The 23,978-nt window shown below is 38.6% G+C and overlaps 1 protein-coding gene across 3 annotated transcripts in view; it reads left to right on the forward strand.

The window, feature by feature from the left end:
• Positions 1 to 23,978, forward strand: part of PARD3B (par-3 family cell polarity regulator beta) — a 423,913-nt gene that overhangs the window by 283,369 nt on the left and 116,566 nt on the right. The window lies entirely within an intron of this gene.

Below are 23,978 nucleotides of genomic sequence, written 5' to 3' on the forward strand. Positions count from 1 at the left end.
AAAACAAATACAATTTATCTGAATGTTTTAAAAAGAAGTAATAAGAAACTAATGGAGGAAATTAGAAGGGGTCAAATACTGACTATAAATACTAGAATCAAGAGGCATTTTTTAAACTGGAGTTTTGCACTGATGTGAAGAGGGAGGAGTGAGTGTCAGGAGGGCTATGGAGGAGGAGGAGACTGCAGTAAGAAGGTTTGAATGATCAAGTATTTTAGCAGCATGGATGGAAAGAAACAGCCAGATTTTATATGACATTGTGGAGATGAAACTGGCATGTGTTACTGGTAGAACATCTGTGGAACGAAAGAGAGAAGCTGAAGACGACAAAGTTGTGAGCTTCTGCAGCAAGCAAGGTGACTACTAATTCTTCTTAGCTTAAGAGAAAGAAGGAGAGAGAAGTACTTAAAAACAGAGATGAGCTCTGTTTTTGACATGCTGAGTTTAAATTGGAAGAGGAACCTGCCATAGGAGGCTTTAGAAATGTAAACACCATAAGGGAGCAGAAAGCTGGATGGAGAAGGAAATCTGTAGTGTGCCTTTTGTAGATATGGTGGTAGTTGTTCTGATCCCCCATGTGGGAGACCACCAAAATGAAGAACAAGCAACAGAGCCCCTGCTAGACTGACAGGAGAGAAAGACCCAAGAGAAAAGAAGTTGAGAGCACCACTGTCAGTAGTGGGAAGAGGATGTATCTGCCTGGGACTGGGTGACGGCATGAATTTTTTTAACTAGTCTAGTGACTGCAGCCACATAACTAATTGATCCTACTGAGAGGTGGCACGTTCATACTGGTTGTATGGTACCCACACTGATATATTTATACTGGTCGTAATATGTGGGCTGCTTTGTTCAGAGCTATTTCATCTGTGCCTGCATAGTTCTGCTGTGCTGTGTAGATGCATCCAAACAGGAAAACGGACTTGCTGAACCCATGTCAAGACTGGGTTGAGATAAGTAGGAGATGCTCATCTGTGGTGAAAGCCTCAGGACCAGAAGGACAATGAAAATATTTCTGACATCTTGCCAGAAAGGTCAGTGCTAATAAAGACACATGCAGGTTCTGGCAAATGACTAGGAGTCAGGTGTAAAGGACAAAGGGAAGTAGAACTTTAGGCTACAGCAGCTGCTGGAAGTGTCACACTTGTCTACGCTGGGGGTTTTGTGCTGTACTTGCTGGGTCATGTATACAGCTATAACACTTTTATCTTGATTGTATGTCCATGTGAATTGACTTGTTTCTGCCTTATAATAAATAACAAAGTAATTCAAGATATTAAAACCAAACCCAAGTATTTATCTGTAGTACAAGAAGCATTGAGCTTTAGTCTTTTGCATCTGAGATTTTTGAACATATTGGAATTGCTACTGCATTGGGTTTTTACTTTTTTTTTAATTTAACAACAGAAAATAGCAAAGCTGTTAGCAGTTGCTAACAGATTTCACTTAGTGCCTCATCTGTTGCTCAGCTGCTATTTACTTGTAGTTCCTAGTCTTTTTTTTACACATACAAAAAAAAAAAAAAAAAAAAAAAAGATTGCTTTCCTGCTAAGCTTTTCCTGGATTGAAGCTTTATTTAGGTGACTGTGCTTCAGGGAGACCATCAAGAAATCATGCTTTTATTTTTGTAATCATTGTTTTTAAAAAAAGTCCTGTTGTTTTACTCAGTATTAACTGGAACTCTTGGCTTCAGCATTTTAATGACTGTGGCACTTGGAGCAAAGTAGGTTAATATACTGGAGATTTGAAATGCAGATCACACTGGTTATTACTGATTAGTTAAGTCTCTTTAATCCAAAGTTCTGTTTTACTGTGGTGCGTATTGCATAGCGTTTGTGTTTTCTTGTTTGGTTGGTTCTGATGCATATATTGTCTGCCTGAGTACTGGATGTGCATTTTTGCTGTCGAAAGCATAACAGAAGTTGACTCTGTTAACTGTATGTAACATCGGCTAAGTGAGCGTTATATTTTACTTTTCGATGTTTTCTGGCACACTGTACTGTCATAGCTCACTAAATAACCCACTGCTAGACAACAGACGGCAAAGTAAATTGATAGTGTATATCAGGAAACTACTACAATAAATACTTTTGTTATTGGAGCTGTGGCGACATGTATACTGCAGTCTCAGAAAAAAAACAGTATCTAGCATCTATGCTGAAACTCATTTGGAACAGAAATAGTACTGAGTTCTATGCAGATACCTAACAGCAGCAAGATTACACAATACCACATTCAATTCTTCATCCCTTTTTCTTATATTGAGCTGACTGATACTTTCAGGGCATGGTGAATCTTGAGGAGACTGCTGGACCTCAAATGAGCTTCCCTGTACTTCTTTTTGAAGGCGTTGTGTATTTTGATGAGCAACACTATAGAGAAACAGCGTATTTGTGCCCTTGAATAAAGGTAGAGTGTAGAGTCATTGGTTTAGAACTGTCAAAAGCCTTATGAGGTGGCACTGTTGGCTCTTTGGAAGGGTTAATTAACCCCTTGATGCAGAGTGTTAGAAATCCCTGATGCTGAGTGCTAATGCAAAACGCATTATCACTTAGCACCAGGAATGCAAAGCTCATCTAACCAAGAGGTTAATTAAAAAAAAAAATATATTTCTCAGTTTGCTAGGTGATGAACTCTAGATTTTAAATTTGTGATCTATAGTTATTTAATTGCCATGCTTTGAAATACTATCAAAATACTCTTTTCTGACAAAGGTGGACTTTGATTTCTAAATTAAGTTGCAGAAAGATTGAACCTTTAAATCACCAGGGAAATGTGACCTCCGCTGTGTGGTGCTGCTCTGTATCTTAATCCCATAGCAGTTGTTACAGTCCTGGCATATAATAAACATAAGTCTATGGCGCTCTCACTACCTTTTCCAGATAACGATTGTAAAAACTCTGGGCAGCCCTTTCAGCTTTACGGGTATGAAGGTAAGTTAGCTAATGGACTGCAGCCACACCAATGGTGTTTTAATAGGTAGCTCCCCTAGGCAGACACCAGTAGTATAAAAATCTAAGAGCAAGTATGTAATTGGTGACTCAGAGTAAAGAATTTTGCCGAACAGGAGTGCAGTGGGAGAACACCCGCTCATTCAGTCTTTATTTCTAGGCTGGATTCAGGAAAAAAAAACCAGCCAGCCTTCTCTATATAAGCTAACTCTTGTCAACCTGATTTCACTAGTTCACTAGCAAATATTTTCAAAATTAGTATGGGTGAGGAAATATGTATCTCACAGATATTGCACATCAACCATGGCTTGCATATTTGTGTGTGTATGCGTGTAACTGCAAGTGCAGAAAGCAGGAATATATATGTGTGTATTAGTTACATTTGCTTTTTCCTCTTCAGGAATAGTGCACTTTCCCACATAACAGTTCATCTTAAATTATTTACCTTCCATTTCACAATATGAGCCATGAATATTTTATTTTTTGTCCCCTTAATTTGCCAATTTTCCTTTGAGCTAAGTGCCTTAGTGATTTTAATTTTTCATTCTAGTTGGAAGACAGAAATGACCCTTTTTTCATTATTACTGTTATAGGTCTTGTGCTCAGAATGATACTTTTTACAACCAGCACTGTTGAGCCTGTAATGGTATTGCAAAGTAGATGGCATAATATACAGATATTGACTTTCATTAAGTATAGCACTATGATAGCTTACGGAGAGAGATTTTTTTTTTATGCTTTGTGTTGCCCTGAGAAGTTGAGTGTTGTAGAAGAAAAGTTATCAATATAATTGAAGAAAGAGCAAATAATAGAGATGTGATTTTTCTGGAGAGAGGCAGTGTATATAACTTTTTAATGTATTTATCTGTATGTACATATGATGCTGGAAATCAGTATGGATGTGGATAGATTAAAAAAAAAAGACTAGATTAAATTGTAATTTAATTAGGCTAAAGTTATTTTAGAATTTTTTTCCTCAATAGCAAAATGATCTGAGATGGATCATGCCTGTGTATTTGATAGACAGCATCAGTTAATGAGGCAGATGAGTTATTTAGAGACCTTGATTTCCTTTTGCCTAATAAAATTCCCACTTTTCAAATAGGTAAATTGGTAAATAAAACTCCTGTTTCCTTTAAAGAGCACAAGAGCATGAGGGAGAGGAGATACCTAATCAATGTAATGTATCTTGAGTTTGTCAAGTATTCTTAACTAAAAAAAAGACAAACACTTCCATTTACGTGTATTACTTTTTCTTTTCCTCCACCGTATTGATTCCTCCTTGTCTGCATTCATAGTCAGACTAAAACAGAGAAAATAAGGGGATTTTGTACTAAAAATGATCATGTGGACTGCCTACTATAAAGGCTTATTTGTTTAATTAAGCATCTGTTCTCTTAATATGCATGCATAAATCTCATTAACGTTAGATGTATGCAAGTGCAGTGAAGAAGAATAGACCCCTTACTCTCATTACTGAACTTGGATGACAAGATTTATATTTACTTAACAGATCAGAGCAGAAAGTTCCCTCTGACTATTTAAAAGGACTTGAAATTACAAACTGTTTGCAAGGAGCATGCTTTTTGTTAAATAGTTGCATGTTCACTTCAAGTTGAAATATCATTATTCAAGCCATTACTAAGCAAAAAAAAAAAAAGGGCAAAAAAAGCAGTGTGCTTTGTCTGTAAGGATTAACTTTGTGCACTAAATTCTGTGACGTGTCTACTTAAATGTATTCTTGCCTATTCAATATTGACTTCTGTGTATGCCACACCTGCTAAAGAAAAAAGTAAACACCAGTCCTGTTGGAAATATGACCAGGTCTTTTCTGGAGGTGGCATATTTCTTCTAAGTGTCTGTCTCCTCCCAAGAAATGCCTTCTGCAAAAACGTCCTAGAAAGCAGAGTGTATTCTTGATGAATATTAAACACTGTGGCAGTGTGTTTATCCTTCATTCACTATACGTGGCTGTTAGATAAGAGGTGGATTTTAGAACAACTGAGGATAAAACTTGAATTCTAGATTTTCCGTATAAGTTATGGTGCATTGGGTATTTCTGTATGTAGTGTGGATGCATTATAGTCAAAGATACTTGAGGATTTAAAGTCATGCCCACAAGAATTTGAATTAAGGCTTCCTGAGCTGCATTTTAACCAATAAATACAGATTTTGCTCAGGAATACAGTGTGGAGTAAGAGTTCTACTATGAGACACAAAAAAATGGCAGTTTTGCTGATTCTCTGATCAGTAGTCTTGTAACATGAACTTGGTAAATGGGGGGGGGCTGAGGGGAGAGACAACAATTAACAGAGAAATTATACAGAAGGGGGCCCTGACAGATTCCTTAACTACAAAGTGCTGGCAGGTGCCAGTTTAATAGGTATTGCCATTAACAGCCATCTGTAGAGAAATTGAAATGTACTCATCTCACTGAATTATGATTTATGCCAGACAAAGCAGTCAAACCAAAGTAATATTTATATTATAATGCAGAGTCATTGATTAAATGCACATGGCATCTCAAATCCAGTTGACATTTTAAGTTGAAATGATTGCAGACATGTAGCCATTTATTTAACTATTACTTTAAAAAATGTGTCTCTACTTGTTATTAATAGAAGAAAGTCAGACCTGACCAATATTTCAATAGGCTGACCTTTTGTTTTGCTGACATATAAAAGGAACAAAGCTCCTTTTGGGGTAGTCACAATTTCAGAGCATATGAAGTATGCTACCTTCAGAAAAAACTGACCCCTTTGAACCACTCTTTCTTTCTTCCCTCTTCTTTTCCACACAGGATTTCTGAAAGTGGACAAGAGGTGGTTTAGGAGATAGGAAAATAGTCAGAGAGGCTTTGTTCCATGTGCCTGCTCTGCTACTGATTTCTTGGGTGACAGTCATTCACTCACTTAGCTGCTCTGAGCCACAGTTATCCTTACACAAAGGTTATCCTCTGTGCTTATGAAAAATAAAAACAGCAGCATTTCCCTGCTTCATATAATCGTTGTTCAGATAAATACGTTAAAAAATAAATACATTTAAAAACTAGTTTGGCTACTCCTGTAAAAGTATAGCAGGCAAATAGGTTTTATTTTTAAGAAAATGAAAAAGTAGTAAGCTTTTGAGTGGTTTTTCTCAAACTAATTTACCTCTGATCTCTAGGATTCTTCCTTCTCTGAGGACTTCTTACTGTCTTTCACTTTTTTCCAGTGATTCCAGTTTTTCTCATTTGTTAATCTGCTGTTGCCCAGTCTCTTATTTCCACATAGCATCTCTCCATTCTCTTTGTGACCTTGTGTCATAATTACTTATCTTCCTGTCTATTTTTAGCAAACTTTGGTCTGTTCTCTCTTTGGAAAAAATATATGAAGCAAACCTAGCCCAGTTTGCAAGCTCGACCTTCTTACCCCTTCTTGCTACTGCTAGTATGGGTGGTGCCAAGCTGGGGTTTCCTCCTCCCATCTGTACTACCTCCTAGCTACAGACACTTTTACCTTCAGAAGTGTGGTTTGGAATATAATGCCTCAGAATGATAGTTGACCTTCTATCTTTTACCCTGATTTTATGCTGCCTTGCTAGAAAAAATTGATTTGTCATTTCAAATTTAACATGAACAAACTCATTTTTTCCTCTGCAAATTGTTCCTCTTTATGTCCTTACTCTGTCATCATGGAAACTAGCAGCGTCTTCCCCCTTTGAGAAGCCCTTCTACATGGGATGTCGTCTTTCAGTGAACCTTAAACCCACGCAGTGGGGCAGTGTCTAAAATTTGCTCTTTTCTTACACAACACGCTGAAGACCTAACCACACAAAAGAAGCTTCTTCCCTTTCTGCTTGGACTCCTGTTGCTTCCAGATCATATCAGTCTCTGTTGTGGATCACATTGCTAGGTCATGTTTCTGACGACTCTGGCCTGCCCCTGTTAGCACAGCACCAACTGTGTCTGCTTCCCAGTTTGGTCTGTGTTAACAGACCGGCGTGGTAACCATGAACGTTTACCAGCCAGCTTGTCTCAGCGCACGCTTTCAGCTGCAGCATGTCTGGGCAGAAAGTATTTTATATAGCCCTCCAACTGCCCAAAGATTTGCCTCTGCTGGAAAACTTCATGATGTGTGTGAACATTGGCAGGACTAAATGAGTGATGAAGTAAGGCTTTATATCCTTTCCTCTCCCCTCACAGAAATACTTACATTCAAAGAACCTTCCTCTGCCTTGCTTCCTTCAGTGCGTGGCAATGACGTCTCTAGGGTCTTGGCTTGGACCTGGGGCATCTCAGAGAATTTGATCTTACTCTTTAGAAGTCTTTGAATAATTCTTAGTGGTGAAAATGAAGATGTCTTCTCCCTTTTCCCTTTCTGTTCTTGCAGCTTCCCACTTCTGACCTTTTTTTTTTTAATGTTGAGGAGAAACAATAAAGAATGAATAAAAAGGAGCCTAGGCAAATATAAAATGTTAGCCCAATGCTGACAAAAACCCCTATCAATCACCCTCTGTGTGTGTATATGTGTTATATAAATTCTGAGATACATGTCACCACTAGTTTAGGAATTTAAAAAAAAAAAAAATTTTTCAAGTCTTAAAGACTGACTCCCAAAATGATAAATTGTCTGTCTCTGTGTGCATATGTAGTACAAGATACACAGGTACTAAGTATCTGCTATAGTTCTTCAGCATTTAACTTCAGTATTGGGTTTGAAGTAATGAACTGTATGCCTGTGCCATTCATTGTCCGTTATTTGAAAGTAGTGAATACCTGGCCTCACACTAACCCCAGATTATCAGGTTGGTTGGTAATAATGTGTAAATAGAATTGTAAAGCTATTTTCTGGTGACAAGAGGCCACTACTGTTGTCTGCTATTTTCTTTCTAGCTGAAGAACCCTAGTGAGTAATGAGTTGGGCACTGTTCATTCTACCTCTGTAGTCTTTTTGTTTAGCTTTTTATCCTCTAATGTGGAAATCTGTATTACAGTAGCTTAGTGTAACAGACATCCTAATGTTCTGTTTTTAATTAAAATTAGATTGAGGAAATAAACAATTCAAATAAGTTAGCTTTCCTCCTCCCCCCCCCCCCCCCAATATGCTTTCCATATCCTCTCCTGCATTTGGAAGTGCTTATTTCCATTCACATGCTGTTGAATTGTTCAGCCTCCCTAACAGATAGTAAGGAAGGACTGTTAAGGAAACTTGCTTTTATTCATTTAGTCATCTTAGCAATACCTATTGTTAAATTACTGATTTTTGTTTGTTTGTTTTGATGCAGTCTGCACTGTAAAATACAATTCTTAATATAAAAACTTTGTCAAAATGTGAAGATTTCACAAAACCAAAAGTGCACTGCTCTTGAGAAAAAAATTCCACTATACAGCTGCAGATAATTTTTACTATGACTAGAATATATATACACACACACCCCAGAGAGTGACTTGATCAAAATTACTCCAAAAAAAAAAAAAAGCAAATATTTCTTTCTTTTAAAAAAGCAGATTGTTATGGGTGTAAGTGCTGCAGTAGGTTAATGTACCTCTTCATCTCTGAAGACCTCCGCCCCATCTTTTTCTTAATGAATTCATACTTAGGCTATTTTAGCTTGGTTGTCATTTCTTGCTTCCCGAGCCATCAGTCATCTGCAGCAATGGAGGGTGCTGTAGGCAGGCTCCAGCAGAGCTCCAGGAGCTCTGGGCTGAAACAGTTTGGGAAGATATGTAGAGAAATTTCTAGGTATAGATCTGCTTTGAATTCTCTCTGCCTGTAGCAGTAGTGTTAGCTGCTTTGTTCCTACATGCGAGATGTTTGCTAATTTTGGTAATTACAACGTGGAAGTTGTATTCGTGAAGCTGTAGTATGAATGCTGACGATGTTCTGTAAGACCACGATGAGACCTGTAAATCCTATGGTGCTGGTTCTCTGTAAACTGCATAATTTGCTGATTTGCCTGTGAAGTATGTTGCACCCAGTGAGTGGTGAAAACTGATTTGGCACGCAAGCTTACTAATTCTGAGTGGATAACTGGCTTCAGTCCCCAGTGCTGTAATAAAGCGGATTTGGTTTTATTGCATCTCCTGCATGGAAATTACTATTAAAAATCTGTGTTGTAGAGATATTTCAGTGTTTTACAAAGACTTACATGTTTCTGCCTGATTGGAGGGGAGGAAGGAAGCCACACTCATACAAAGTATGTGCTCTAGCAGTCTAATTAGAATCACACCAAGTTTTAGGCAGTCTAAAGTATGCTAACAAAAATATTCCAGTAGCAGTATATTTATTTTGTTCATCTTTAACATTTATTCTGGCTTAAATACCAACTTCCTCTATCTTGTGGGGATATTCAAATTGGAGAGAATAAGTTTAATCTTTTTTTGTTTTAGGCTAGAGTTTAAAGAAATTGAAAGATGATATTGCTGTCATAGTGGGAAGAAAGATCACTACTGGCCCTAGACCTGCTGCAGAAAACATACATTGTACCAGAAACTGCTGTCCATGCACTTGTATGCAATTGAAAGCAGAGCACAGACAAGATGATCTTTCACTGGGGAAGATTTAAAAAAAAAAAAGGGAGAAAAGAGAAGTAACCAACAGTACTGGAGTAGAGGAGAAAAAGTGAGGATTGAGATTCAGAATAACTAAATAGTTAAGGTTAACGTTTAAAGCAGTTTAATAACTTCTTGAGGCATCAATCCAGCAAAGCAATAAACAATGGTGTACTATATACTCTTCTATCTTCTTTGCTCTAGATCTTTATTAAAACAATGCATTTGCACCATAGTAAAAGGCTACAGTGGAGCTAAAATTAAAACACATAGGTAACTCTTTTGAGAAGTGTGTTGATTATGTGTATAGATTGTGTATATGTGTGTATAATTCATGCATCACACATGAAAACTCCGATTTTTCTACCTTTGCTATTTTAAGCTGTTACCTGTATTCTTGTATTTTTATGGAACTGGTGGATTAGCACATAAATCTTTTAAAATATTGTATAATTAATTTCCAGAATATCAAGTAAGGGCTGGGCCTCTTTTTTTGACAGGCTATTTCTGTCTCTCTAATGAGAACAGCAAAAGGTTAGGAGAGGAGGTGGTGGATTTACGTGTTTGAGTACTATAAATACTCTAGGGGACGGGAACAAGGAGGTGCTTAAGGGCTACATAAGCTAAAAGGAGCTTCTTTACAGTACAATAGTCTCATCACATCACTATATGTCTCACTCATCTATTCAAGGACACAGAGGCACTCAAACATGTTGAAACAGCCCATGTCTGGAGAAGAGAATGTTTAACAGAGTATTGTATTCGTGGCTTCACAGGATACCAAGACCATTTGTTGATCTTGGCTGTCAGTTTATTGTCTTTCTCAGTCTTTGTTTATTTTGTGTACATCAGCCTCTCACTGAGTACCTTGGGACACAAATTGCCTATAATAGATCACGTTTACTGGTCAAAGGTTAAGACACTCTCATGAGGCTGCTTGCCTGTCATAGCATTGGTTTCTGCTGGCTTTGATACCGTATTTATTGCAGTAATACTGTAATGTCTTCACACAATCATTAAAGCTCGATAGAAAGGTCTAGTGTAGCTGTTCCAGGTAGATGACAGCTTGGTGACAACAACACAGCTTGTGTTGTCTTTAGAAAATGCCAGTCTGATTGAAATTGGGACCGCTGTCCTCTGTAGAGAGAAATCCTTGTCCAAGGGAGCTAACATTTTATGTTGTCCAGTGGTGTTTAGACCAGCTCCATCCTTAAGTTGCCACAAAGCTAAATGGAAAATTATGTTGAATATCTAGGTTTCTGTTTAATAACCACCATGCAAGGCAGATACAGACCTAAAATAAGCCTACAAATATAAAGGTTGATATGGAAATCTGTAATATAAATCAGAGGAGATTTCATATACAGCAGTGATCAGAGTAGGAGGAAAAATACAAAATTGGTTGCATAAAATGTCATGCTAATTTATAAGCTAAAAGGAGAAGATTGTAAATGAAGCACTGAAGTATGAGGGGTTTGCTCTGTTTGTAAATATTGACTTAAAATGAGCTTTAAAAAGCAATAAAAAATTAAAAAAAAAAAAAATTGTGGATGGTAGCCTTCTCAAGGACCCAGTTTCAAAGGCTGACCAAACAGAAGAGAGGGAGACCAAAATAAAACATAAGGGAGGAGAAAAAAACCCAACCTAGAAAGCAACTTAAATTGATATGGTTTCTATCTACAGATAATTGAAGCCATGAGGTTTAATTAAAATCACCAAGTGGATGTTGCTATCAAGAATGAGACAGTGAGGCTTAAATGGAATTTCTCTGAATGCATATGGGGAATTTTAGGAGCAAGATAAGTAAAAAAAATAATTTTACTGTCAGCTATAGAGAAAGGTATTCACTGAAGAATAGCTCAAGCTGTGGACATTTTCCAGGACCCCTGGGTACCAAATTTCAAGGATAACCAAATGCTCTATAAAAGCATCTTGTGATCAATTGTATTGAATGGCACAGACAAGTTGCATTGAGTCAACACAGATGACAATCCATTTGGCTGAGCGGAGAAAGATCGTTACAGACCTTTAATATGGTATCTGTCCATTTTGGAACTTAGACTTGTAATAATTATGTTGGTCTCCTGAAAAACAAAACTTTATTAAAGTCAGTATACTGTAACAGTTCTGAAACACAGAACAAAGCAAGCTGGGAGAGTACTGTAACAAGCAGGTTTTATAACCTGTTTCTTTTGAAGCACAGCTAACACTTGTGCATTTAAATGACAACAGAAAAAATCCAGAAACTCAGACTAAATTTGCATGACCAGTGATGAGGTTGAGAGTAAAATGTTTATTGTTTCATGGCAAAAGTGGAAGGAGTAGGGATTAGCTGCACAAGTGGTCAAACCTGATTGCAGAAAATGAAGTAGAAATACCAACTGAGGCAGAGCAGAGTGATCATTAGGAAGGGTTTGGGGAACCTAAATAACCAGCAGTTATTTCAAAATAGCGGAGAGCATCCTGGAGCCTGTCAGTCTTCCTGAACTAAAAAATAGCAGATATTTCAAAGACATATGGATTGGTCTTAAACCACAGGAATATAAACATGTAGTGGCTTCGTGGCAAAATTTTCCAGGCCTGAGTCAAAGCTTGCTGAACTTCATGGAAGTCTTGTACTGGATGAGACCCACAGAGTCTTTCCAAGTACGTACAGCTCTGAGATTGAAGTGGGCCACTATAAAGTTGTGACTAATGCTTTTTTTTCTGTAGGTTGTAAGGGTGTAGGAGAATTAACTCCAGTCCCAGTTCTGTGTAGACTTCAGTGATGAATGTTTTTTCAGATTTGCTGGGGAGATCCTAGCTTGAAACTGAGAGCTCGTAAGGTCTGCTTCTTCCCGTAACACTGAATCTACAAATAGTATATTGAGGTTCTGTATTTCTTTCAGTAACTCAGTATCAAATTTATTTTTTTCCTTCAGAAATACCTTTTAACTGCTAATCCTGAAAACTGCAGTCTAAATGTAAAGATATTTCTGCTCCTCGTTTATTCGCACTGGTATACAAAGATATCTGAGACCATATTCTTCCTTTAGCTACATCTTTGCAATCCAATTCTTTTGACTTGTGTTTCACAGGAATAATTCCAGATGGAATTTAGCCTTGTCATTCATGAAAAAGAGTAAAATTCAGGGTTTTGTCTCTTAGCTTTGCTGGTTGTTCAGGGCTAAAAGGAGTAAAAAGTGGGAGAAACTAATTTTATTTCCTTAATAATATATAGCTGAATTCCCAGAGGAAGCAGATCTGTGAAGTACTATTTCTGCCGTGTAGCACTCAGTGTTTGGTAGGGGAGGAAACAGGCTTTTTGTCCATGAAAATTTTCAGGTTTTCATACAATATCTTGCCTGGGTTGAGACAACAGTTCCAAAACTCAAGTGTTCCTCATAGGGTAATTCTGAAAATGAAAAAGGTTAGGTCAGTTAAAAATACTTATTTTTATTCTCGCTTTTCATTTTTAGAGCCTTTTAATAAGGACTAAGATGGATATTAATCTGAAGAGTCACTTTGTTTAAAATCCCTAATAGCTTATTGTGAAAATACAAGAAAACTTGACAATTTAAAAAAATCGATTTGTGACATTACTGAAAAACAATGAAAAATTGCTTACCAAACAAAAAACCTGATAACCTCTAAGTCTGCTTGCTTAGTAAAAATCTACCATTCTAGGAAAGAGAAATGGTCTTTTACAGTACTTTAGGAAAAGGACTATAGTGATTACTGAACCCAAGGTTTAACGTCATCAAAAAGTGTGCATGATGCTACTGAAAAATGTAACCTTTTGTAAAGTTATTGCTGCTATTAATTCTAAAAATCTGGCCTGTGACATCAGTACAACATGGAGCAGAGATAGAAAGAATGTTTAAGTGAAATCAACTCATGATCCAAAAATGCATACAGTAGTAATAATAAACTTCTGATAAGGCACTGACTCATTGCTGTGAGGAGCAGATGGTGATGGCCAGTCAAGTCCCTGCTGCAGCCCTAGTGTGGCACTCAAAGTGTTCTGAGGAAAGTAAGAAGCCTGCTCAAAGTAAAACCAAATATCATGGGCTAATAGACTCACAGGAAAGCTATTCAGCAGATTCAACTGAAAGGTTATAGGATGAAAATGAGTAATAAAGAATAACGGCAACTCTCCAGTAGTGGAGAGGGAACACTAAACGTGTGAAAATTGACACATATCGTTGCCCTCCTTTGTGCCCCTTATTTTGTTAAAAGGAGCTGACACTGTCCTAATTTAAAGAGAAGAATACTAATTTAAGACCTTCTCCAGTAGTGCTCTCCTCTCTGGATCCCCCTTGCTCCCTTTCTGTGTTCAGAATGGTGACAGCGCCCCGTCCTCTTTACTAAAGAGGACAGCGAGAAAAGTGTGGCCATCCTCCAGTAGCCCTTCCCAGTCACTACAAAGGAGTCTACCATATAATGGGAATGAATTAACAAAAGGAGTACAGTTAGAGGTAAAACAATCACTTTTCATTCCCTTCCTTTGGGCCCTGTAGCAGTAGCTTTCCAGATTTCCCATGCCAGCCAAGAATGTGCTTTCTCCACGGTCTGCCCTGTAGAAGTCCTGATGCAGGACTTCCTTTGTCCTGACCGGTTATGATTTGTGTCCATGTGCAGATGCCCTTAGCTTGTTTCCAAAATGAAAGTTGGCATTATACTTGTTATTGTTCAGCTATACATAAAGTGAAACAGACTTTCAAAAATCGTTTACAGAAGATTTGCTGTGACTACTGACGTTTTCTGACAACCTAATTTTTCTTGTAGACCTTCCCCTCTCCTCCCACCTCTCCCCACCTCCCACTTCCTACCCTGCAAACAACAGAAATGTATTTGGGAAAGTGAAAAGGTTATGAATCAAACTTTTGAGGTATTTTTTAATTGACCCTGGGTAGACATTTAGATGGAGCTGATAGAAAGGTTGCAGATGTTCTGTATTAAAAAGTCTCTTTATATTAGATGATGCTGTGTCCTGCATCTAATGATTGAGTAGTCTCCTGTGGAAACATGCATTTACCCGTAGTACATACAGAGCAGTTTCAGTTATGTACATATTTCATCTGTCACTGAAATAACCTGAAAAGTCTATGAGTAACCAGATCCCTTGGACAGAAGGGCCGGCTTGATGCTTGTTTGATAAAGAACTTTTTTTAGTACTAAAACCTAACAGGTTTGTTCTGAAATGAAGCCACTGATATCGAAACTTGGAACTGTAGGCTGCATAGACTTAAAAGCCCAGCATGTAATGTAGAGACACTGTTCCAGTTACATTTTTCGTAGTTTGCACCATGTAATGTGGACTGGTTTGGGGCAGGGGTGTTCCTGGGGGGGGGATTTGTTTGATTTTTGTTTAAATCCTGACCAAGGATGGTACTAAGTAGAATGGACTATGGGCATTTGTAGTTTCATTTAAAATGAGTAATGCTGTCAGAGGAAAAATAGCAAGAAATTCTAGAGACTCCTGTTAAATAATACTGATATTTTCAGCATTTGGGGTAAAACAGTATGAACTGGGATTGAGTTTCAGGCTAGAGAAGTGCTAACTTTAATTCAATTTGAGGGCTTTGTTACAAGCTGGCCCTTAAAATATAGCTGGGAATCAGTAATACTGTATACTGTTTCATTCATGTTCTATGAAAACATGATCATTTGCCTTTAAAAAAAAAAAAACACCAAACACCTTCATTTTTAATGTTGTAATCTTTTAATAATGAGTGGCTGAATTATCACTGTAATTCATTACTCTCTCAGATGTTAGATGAATGGGATATGTTATGGTTTCTCATTATTCTCCATGGTTCCAAGGAGAACAGACTGGGGATTTAAATCGCCTTCCACTGCATGGGCTATAGACGTGCTGATGACTTGCTGTGAGATTGCATTTAGTTCCAGGATCTCTGGTGCTTCAGAGTGTAATGCATTCAGCTGCCATGATGAACAAAAGCTTCTGATGGTCTATGTAGGTACACTAGAAATAAAATGGAAGAGAAAGAGCATAGAATGAAAGTAAAATGTTGCTTTCTTTTACAAGTGACTAGTTGAGTACAGAGGGGAAAGTGATAAATTTATGTCAGGATGGAAACAAATACAATAGTTGAACTATTATACGGACATCTCTACGTGAGTGTGTGTGTGCAGATATATAATGTGAAATACAGTATAATTTTAACATTGTTATGTACATACTTATGACTGCACTGGCTCATTACCCATTGCATCAAGGATGCTCAAGTGTTTATTATGCTATTTACCAAATTATAGCTATTTCCTGAACAGCCGGCCTCCACTGAATATACTTATATTCTGTCCATCTTTAATAATGAAGCCTGCACTTTGGGGCAGAAACATAGTCTGGCAATGATCAGCAGGAAATAAGAGAGAAATTGGTAATCTCTTTAGCTTTACTGTTTTATGTTGTTTATTTGCCTCTCCCAAGTATGTGTTTAGGGAACTTGGACAGCATAGGTCAGGCAGCTGAATTTCTCCATAGATATTAGGAGGTGGGCTGTAGAGCAAACAAATCTTCTAGTTTAAAACAAAGTTTTGTTTAGTGTTTTGTTTTTCAGTCACATCTAGGGTTTAGCTAATCTATCTTGGGGGGACCGTTGTAATAATTTTAATAAAAAGTATCAGTAAAAAATACATTCTGTAAACACCAGTTATTTATTGCAGCATCTGAGTAAGTACATAAGATAGATTATATAAAAATAAAACAGTGCTGGGAGGTAGAGAGGGATTCAAAAGAGTTTTTGGATACTTGGGTTGTTCTGTACGTAGAAAACAGTTTTGGTCTGGTATCTGAGCGAGGCGATTCTCCCCCAGGGACAGGGATGTTACCTTTTGAGGACAGACTCTGCCGTTGCCACCTCATTGACCTTGAGGGTAGCTTGGATGATAGTGCGTGTCCAGGCTCTCATCTGGGACTAACAGCTTCTTGGTGACAGGGCCAGGGCAGGTGGGGGCTGCCCATCTCTTGCCAAGGTGAAAGGCAAACCTGCCTAAGGTAGCGAGGGAGATGCAGTTGTGCAGTGCAGAAGAGGTCCGGAAAGATTGCTGTTGCTGATTGCTAATTGAGTCTAGCTGTCCAGTGTTGTGGGATTTGGGGGTTTGTTTTGTGGTGTTGTGGTGTTTTGGTGGGTTTTTTTGGTTTATTTTTGTTTGGTTTATTTTTTGTTAATTTTCCTAGGTCTTTATTAAACAATGCAGGGAGGAAGAGCTGGTTGTGTTCCTTACCTCTGCGGTTGCTTTACAAAAGCAGCTGGATAGAGGTAAGAACCTCATCTTAGTAACAGGATTTTATTGGTCAATGGATTAAGAGACCCTAATCTGTAGGAAGAGAGAGACTTTCAACCAAGTTAAAACATGTAGGTTCCTGGTTGTACGTTCAGTCACGGGTTCTTCTATACAGGTAAGATTCTTGGTAAATAAGACTTGAGTAGCTGGTGAGATTTCAGAGTTCATGAAAAAAAATTGTTGTGGTCATTGCATCTCTCCATGTCATTAATGTTTAAAAAATACTAAGAATTATCTGTGTTTCTAAAAATCTTTGAATAATATTCAAAAACTAAAAGCATTTAAAAAAACCAGTCTACTTTGTACCATTCATAATGGTGCCATTTTTACTTTTTTCCAAATTCACAAGTCAGTTGCATATACTGTTCCTCTTTGTAGCGTTGCTCTAAAGTTTAACTTGCTCAGTAAAGCAGTGCTTAATCATAAATCTGATTTTTATTTCATTTTAACATTCAGAAAAATATCCTCAATAAGGTTTAAGAAAACTGTTTGGAATATAAATGTTGGCATATAATCCCTTCAATTATTGAAAAAAATAGTCCAATCAATCTCTACATTGGCTTTGTAGCTCAAAATGCCTTAATGTGACAGGAATGCGCTATAATCTATGAAAGGAACGTCTTAATTTATCACAGAGCCCATTACTTTGGAGTTACATTTTGTGCTCTGGGTAGCTGTACTTAATTCTTCACAGATAACATAGAATGAAGTCTTGCCCATGATGTGTTCTAGAAAAAGGAGTTTATTGTTTTCTTTTCCAAAGAAAAGAGTGTTTTTTCTTAGTACGGAGCTAAATGTAACGCCTCGTAAGTTTTTGGAACATGCTTGTAATTCTACAGAGCAAATATTCTCAAGATGTTAATAGTCAGCTGTAGAAGCTGGTCATTTCTTTTCAGGTAAAATACAGCCAGATCCTCTACAACTCTTGCATTTCCCCCTCTACCACTAAGGTCAGTACTTCATACTCATTTCTCATGTACTAGAGAGTACTAGTCTGGATTAGTTTATTAAATGTTTGAGTTAAAAGTACACTGAAGACAAACATGTGTTCAGCATTATTCTATGTGTTTGGACTTTGAAGAACCTCCAAATCTATTTAGGATTTTGTATGATGAAGAGTTGAATTCTGTTTTAAGGTACTTGAATCTACCCAAGACTCGCTGCCAATTTTTGTTGCTAACAGAGATGCTCTCCAGCCCCTGACTTTGTGCATCTGTATTTGATAAGGCTGGCAAATGTCTTTGATTAGGGGTTTTTTTTGGAGTGGTCATTCAGAGGCAACCTTCTTCTGTACTCTGCTGTGTCTCATAAAGAAAGGTTTTTCACATTAGCGAAGCACTTAATTACATTGGAGCAGCATAGTTGCTTTGGGTTTTAGACTTATTTGGACTGTAAAAGCAAAAAGTAACAAATGTTACCATCTGGTGTTCTCATGCCCCCCCTTTCTGTCCCTGTGCCCCAACAGACCCTCTTCCTCCTTTTCATCCTTATTGTCTGATTCAAAATCTTGTCAGGGTACTTAAGGCATGTAGTAGCTTCAAGGCATGAAGCAAGAGATCAGCTTTTCCCAGACAAGATTCCACACTTGTTCTGTGAATTAAGGGTTTCTACAAAGGTTAGCCAGAACTATAACAGCACCTTTTTTGCTCCCTGAAAAGTAAACTTGACACATCTATCACGTCTGAGGACTGGAAATTTCTGGCTTCATAGAGGAATATGTGTCACTGTGGTGTATGTCGTCTGACCTAACTATCCTAGAGATTTTTGTTCCATTTATCTCCTACGCGCTTTATATAATGAAGGAAGTCTCCCTAGGCGTGATGAACCACAGAGAGTGAGCGAAACATAATGGTTTCAATCAAGGTTTCTGCTAACCCAAGTTAGTTGTTACTCTTCAGTCAAAGGTGCTAGCTTTCACCTTGGAAACCAGTAATAATTATTCTATTCACTGACATTTTGTAGATTTTTCACTAGCCACTGGTCACAACCTTGTTCTTAAATTTCTAAGATGCTTTTTTAATTTTGAATCCTCATGTTTTATCCCTTTCAGAAAAATAACCTCCCTGTGACCTGAATTTCTGGAGTTCTGTGATGATCTCTGACGTGAACACCTTGATAGGAAATGCTGCAAATTTCTTTGTATCAGCCAGACTCTATTTAAGCATGTGTGCGACACAATTCCAGCAAACTTGGGTTAATGCTTTTCCTGTAGAAATCTGTCATGGCATGAAAGAGCTACCAAAAGAATTGAAGCAGAAAGCCTTAAAACTCATGTGTTGCCCAGTTTATTATTACTAAATTATGTTCAAGAGCCCCTCATTTCATCTCCAGGCAGGATACAAAACTGGAAGCCAACTAAAGGTATTTCAGGGAGGGATGAGGAAGGCAATGAAAATTAGTGATTTTTTTGAAAAAATTTAGTTTCCCTGAGCACCCAACCTTGACATTGAGATTGTTTTCCAGAGAACCTGGCATACTCAAAGAGGTCGGCTGTCGCGGAGTTAAGGACCCTGGAAGCCCTGGCTCTCCCAGCAGGCTGCAGCTGCCACAGAGTAGCAGCAGTGCTGCAAACAGCGGAGCAGCGCGGGAGAGAAGGGTTGTTGGGTTTCCTCTGGGCTCCTTTGGGCAGCTCCCCGGCGGGCTGCTCGGGGGCTGCTCAGAACGGCTCCTTCCGAGGCTCTGGGACCCAGGAGAGCAGAAATGCTGGGCTGCCCTGGAGCTACAGACAGCGAGGTCAGACTTCTTCAGGGGAAGTTGGGTGAGGTGCCGAGAGGCAGAGTGGAGGCCTTTCTTATTTGATGTTAGATTGCTCTCAGACAGGATTTTTCGCTACAAGGTGTTTAATCTCTTACAAAACTTTGTCAGAATTTTTCCTTCTAGCTCTACATGGGGCTGCGTGCCCTATCTTCTTCATAGAAGCTGCTAAAACAAACAGCAACCACACCTTAAAAACTGATCATTTAAAGCACATGTATAAAAAGAAAAGTGTAGCAAAGCTTTCTTTGGCACTGCATAATGTTATGGATGGTCTTTGCCTACTAAACATTCATTGCAGACATTTTTGATTTTTAGTGTCCTGCTTTTCTGTAAACAAGTTTCAAGTGGTCAAGGCATGACCCTGAAGGTAATTACCTTTGCAGTTTTAGTTGGATTGCTACTACTGACAGAAAAAAAAGAGATGCGTTGTGTCTCATCTGAACAGATACGAATAGACACTTTGGCAGAGTTTTTTCTTCCTTTGCCTGCTTCTGGTAGTAGTAATCTGACAATTATCTGGATGGTCCAGGAGCAAAACAAGGGGAGTGAGGAGAACCTAATTTTCTCTTGGGACTTTTCTTTTTCCACGCTGCATCTACCTTTCTCACACTGGAATGTCATTGTAGAAATGTGATGCATATGCACATTTAGCTGTATTTTTTTAATCTAAGTGTAAACTAGAAGAGCCATTTTACCCTACCTCTGTGAGGAGAGCAAGTGAGAGGGTATGCTTTGTATGCTACATAATTGTTATTCTTTGGTAAAGCAGTGATAATAAACGCACCGCTTTTTAAAGAGGATTCACATCAGTGCAGGCCTACAACATGGATCTGGTCAAAGACCCTTTACTTTGCAAACAAAACTTGTATATCTGTCATAGCATTACAAGCTGCTTTTGTAGCTACGTGTGGCAATGAACTTGTAAAAGATCTTCCTTTTTATTTGAATACTCTTAATTTCCTTTGCTCTTTCTGTGATGAAAGGGACTTGAAATCAAATAGTGCCACTGCTAGGGTTAAATACTTCATAATGGAAAATCTTACATGTCAGAGGTAAGAGCTACTAGCACAAAAGAGGATAAATAAGCAAAGGTAAAAATGTGCATTTATAAACCTAGAACAGCAAGGCCTACAAGCTGAGAGTTGAGAATACAATTATGAAAATGTCAACAAATATGCAGATGTTTTATAATATGGCTCTTACTGAATGACTCTTTGCCCCAGCTGACTTTTTAGAGATGAACCATAATTTCTTCCATTCTTTCTCCTGCTTGGTCTGCTCCATCCCACACATGCAGGTGTTAAGAGTATTACTTTGAAACTATCTTTAGAGAAGACCCTAGTTCACCTCCCTGGGGCTGTGTAAAGCCCATATAAGCAGAATGAGGATGTGTTAGAGGCATTTGTAATTGTTCTGAGAGAGGCCTAGGACTCAGTCTGGAGATGGAGAATATGTCTAAGGTATGGAAAGCTTAATTGACGGCCTTAAAAAAACCCAGCAACGAGTAACCTGATAAATGGCACAGACTGTTAATTAGATGTCTAAATTTACCAATTGTGTCAGGAAAATTAGGACGGGGGAACAATATGTCCCTAAGCTGCTCACTAAACAACTGCTGTGCTACTTATTTATATTTATCTGATGAAAAAGTACGTGCTGAAAGAAGTGCAGGAGGAAATCTCTCTCACTAGCTTGAAGCTCCCAGACCGCTCTTCTCACAAGGCCTCTGTGTCCTGATATTCCCTTGTCTGAACTGATCATTGTAATACGTGGCCTCAGGAAATATTAAGCTGTTAGAGAACTTTGATAGTGTATGTACAGGAAGGAGCCATGGGGGACTTCTGAGGCTGAATCTAATGCTCAGTGAAGACGATTTACAAATTCCTGTTTGTTTCGTCAAGAATTGGGTTGGGCCCACATTGATGAGAGAAAGAGGGAAGTTACTTGGGATTCTGATTTAAGTATGTACATATTTAAATAAGTGTGTATTGCGAAATGTGGGGTATTTACATATGGGTATAATTATGTGCATATTTAAATATATTTATAGCTAAGTAGGCAAACATTTACATACATATGCGAGAAAAGTGCCAGTTTCTCCCTGTGGAGGACCGTGGTTCCAGGTGGCCAGCTGCCTTGTGCTGTGGTGGTGGGAGCCTGGCTGGAGAAGGTCAGGAGATGCTTCCTGCAGCACCTCCAGCCAGTGAGTGGCTCCCAGCCATGGAGAACACCACAGCTCGCTTCCCATTCCTCCTGCTTCTGTTGCTTAACTGTGTTCTGCATCTGCCAGGGTCAGGGGAGATAATCGTTTCAGTACTCACTAACTGACTTTTAATTAGACAGGTAAAAGTGAGTAACTCTTCAAATTCTAAACCGGCCTTTATCATCCTTCCCTGTGTACCTGATACTAGGCAGGACTAACATAAGAGATAATAATGGTGGGTTTTTTAAAGATAACCATTTTGTTTGTTTCTGACGCTTGTAAGTGATAACTCTCTAGTTGTATTCTCCCCAGAGCCTACTTTTGGCTAGTTGGTTTTGTTTTGATTCAGAAGGGAGTTGAGAAAGGATACATTTGGAGCTGGGCTGGATGTGCACTGCTTGGTTCAAGGTGCCTGGATGTGCACTGCGGTTGGTTGGAGCCGATAGCACTGGTCACTGGCTGTAGCCACAGTGTGTGCTTGGCTGGCAGCCCCGCTCTCGTGTGCTTGCTTGTGCAAGTGCTGTTGTTCCAGTCCCAATTTTTGGAATGCTGAGCAATGTATTGGCTGGAGCTGTGCAGAATGGCTGCAGATATGTGTCAGGCAGGTGGCCATTTGAATTCTTTAAAGACAAGGTCAAGTGTTAACGCAAGCCTCAGTATTAATAAGAGGAACTCACGAGTGTTACTGGATGCAGAAGGGGAGATACTGGGATTATAGGCATGGCGAAGATCTGGATAGGTTGTTTCACAACTGTGGCAGTGGCAAAGGACAGTGATATCTGAGGCAGCTGGAAGGAATATGTTGCTGGGACAGAGATTCCCAGCAGTGGCTACTGCTGATCCCCTTTATCCAACTGCAGCTGATTCTCTGCAGCTATTGAAAGCCCTAAACTGCCAGTGAGTTAGGAAAAAGTACTAGGTAGGCTAGATTTATGGAATACAGTCAAGTGTGCCTGTCCTGCTTCATTATCAAACAAAGCATTATGGACTTCTAGTCTTGTATATGTATATTTTTGGCATTGAATAAAAGTGGAGTGATGGTGTTTCCACTGTGAACACATTCTGCCTAGAAGAGGGATGCTGAAAAAGAAAATTGGGCAGCAAACTTGCAACATCCTTTTTCAATGTGTTAACGTACAAGATGTGGTCTTGTATGTGTGGGGGTTTTTTTTAAGAGTTCAGATGAGCAGTTCTAAGGATTTCTTCAAGTAGGTGGGAACAAAAAAGTTCTGACTATATTTATTATATTCACCTTTCTTTAACATTGGCATGCACAATTTACTCATTGCACGAAACAAGCTCTACTATACAATTAATGTCAGAGCAAATAGTCTTGTTTATTCTGATTTTAGTTCCACTTGTTCCAATACTGATTTATTTTTGTTGATAAAGAGAGGAAGGGAAATAACCTTTTATCAATATGCAGACAGCTTAGCTGAAAATTTGTTAATCTCATAGTAGCTAATATAGCTTGTTACCTTTAATATTAGCTTTAGCCCAAGACCTCCAGCCTTTGCCCAGAAGAACAAGTTCTTAGGGAAGGATTCTGTTTGCAGCCTACTGATTTCTTGGCAGCCCCTTTGCTGCTACACTCCAACTGGAGTTCTAGGTTTTGTCTTTCTCGTAAACCTATGGGCTGTCACATTCTTCAGGTGATCAGGAGGCATGCTGAACCTTGTTGTGCACAGCAGCAGTGTTGAGTTTTCTTTTTGGTTTTTAATTTATTCTGGGAGAGGGTGACAGAAACAGGAGGAAGTCCGAGCCATGAGGATCCAGGCAGCTAAAGAAATTTCTGCTATCCGTTCTTGTCTTTTTTACTGCTTTGCTGATGAGGCTTCTTCCCAAGTATAGAAGAATCTGTTGCTATAGGGTCCTACCTATTCCAGTTCAGAAGTGCAACTGTTTTCTTAATAATTGCTTTTCTAAGGTGTTGCAGGAGAAAATTCATTCGTGCTTTGGTGCAAAAGCTTAAAAAGCACATGGGGCAGCAGAAGAGAACGGGCAGCTTCTGCAGCTTTGGGCAGGCCAAACTTTGTGCCTTTGGAAATCACCCTATATAAACAAAATTAAGAAGGGATGGGGAGAGGGGCATGTTACACACCAGTGGCAAAAGCCTGTTGAAAGCATCAGTTTTTCTAGTTTTGCAGGCTTTTAATGAGCTTTAGAGAGTCATAGAAATTGATACATTAACTTATTCACATGGATTAAGCTTTTGCTCTGTGGGTAGAGTGGAGAGATCACA

The sequence above is a fragment of the Grus americana genome, chromosome 6 (genome assembly GCF_028858705.1).
Source record: "Grus americana isolate bGruAme1 chromosome 6, bGruAme1.mat, whole genome shotgun sequence".
In the NCBI taxonomy this organism is placed as follows: Eukaryota; Metazoa; Chordata; class Aves; order Gruiformes; family Gruidae; genus Grus; species Grus americana.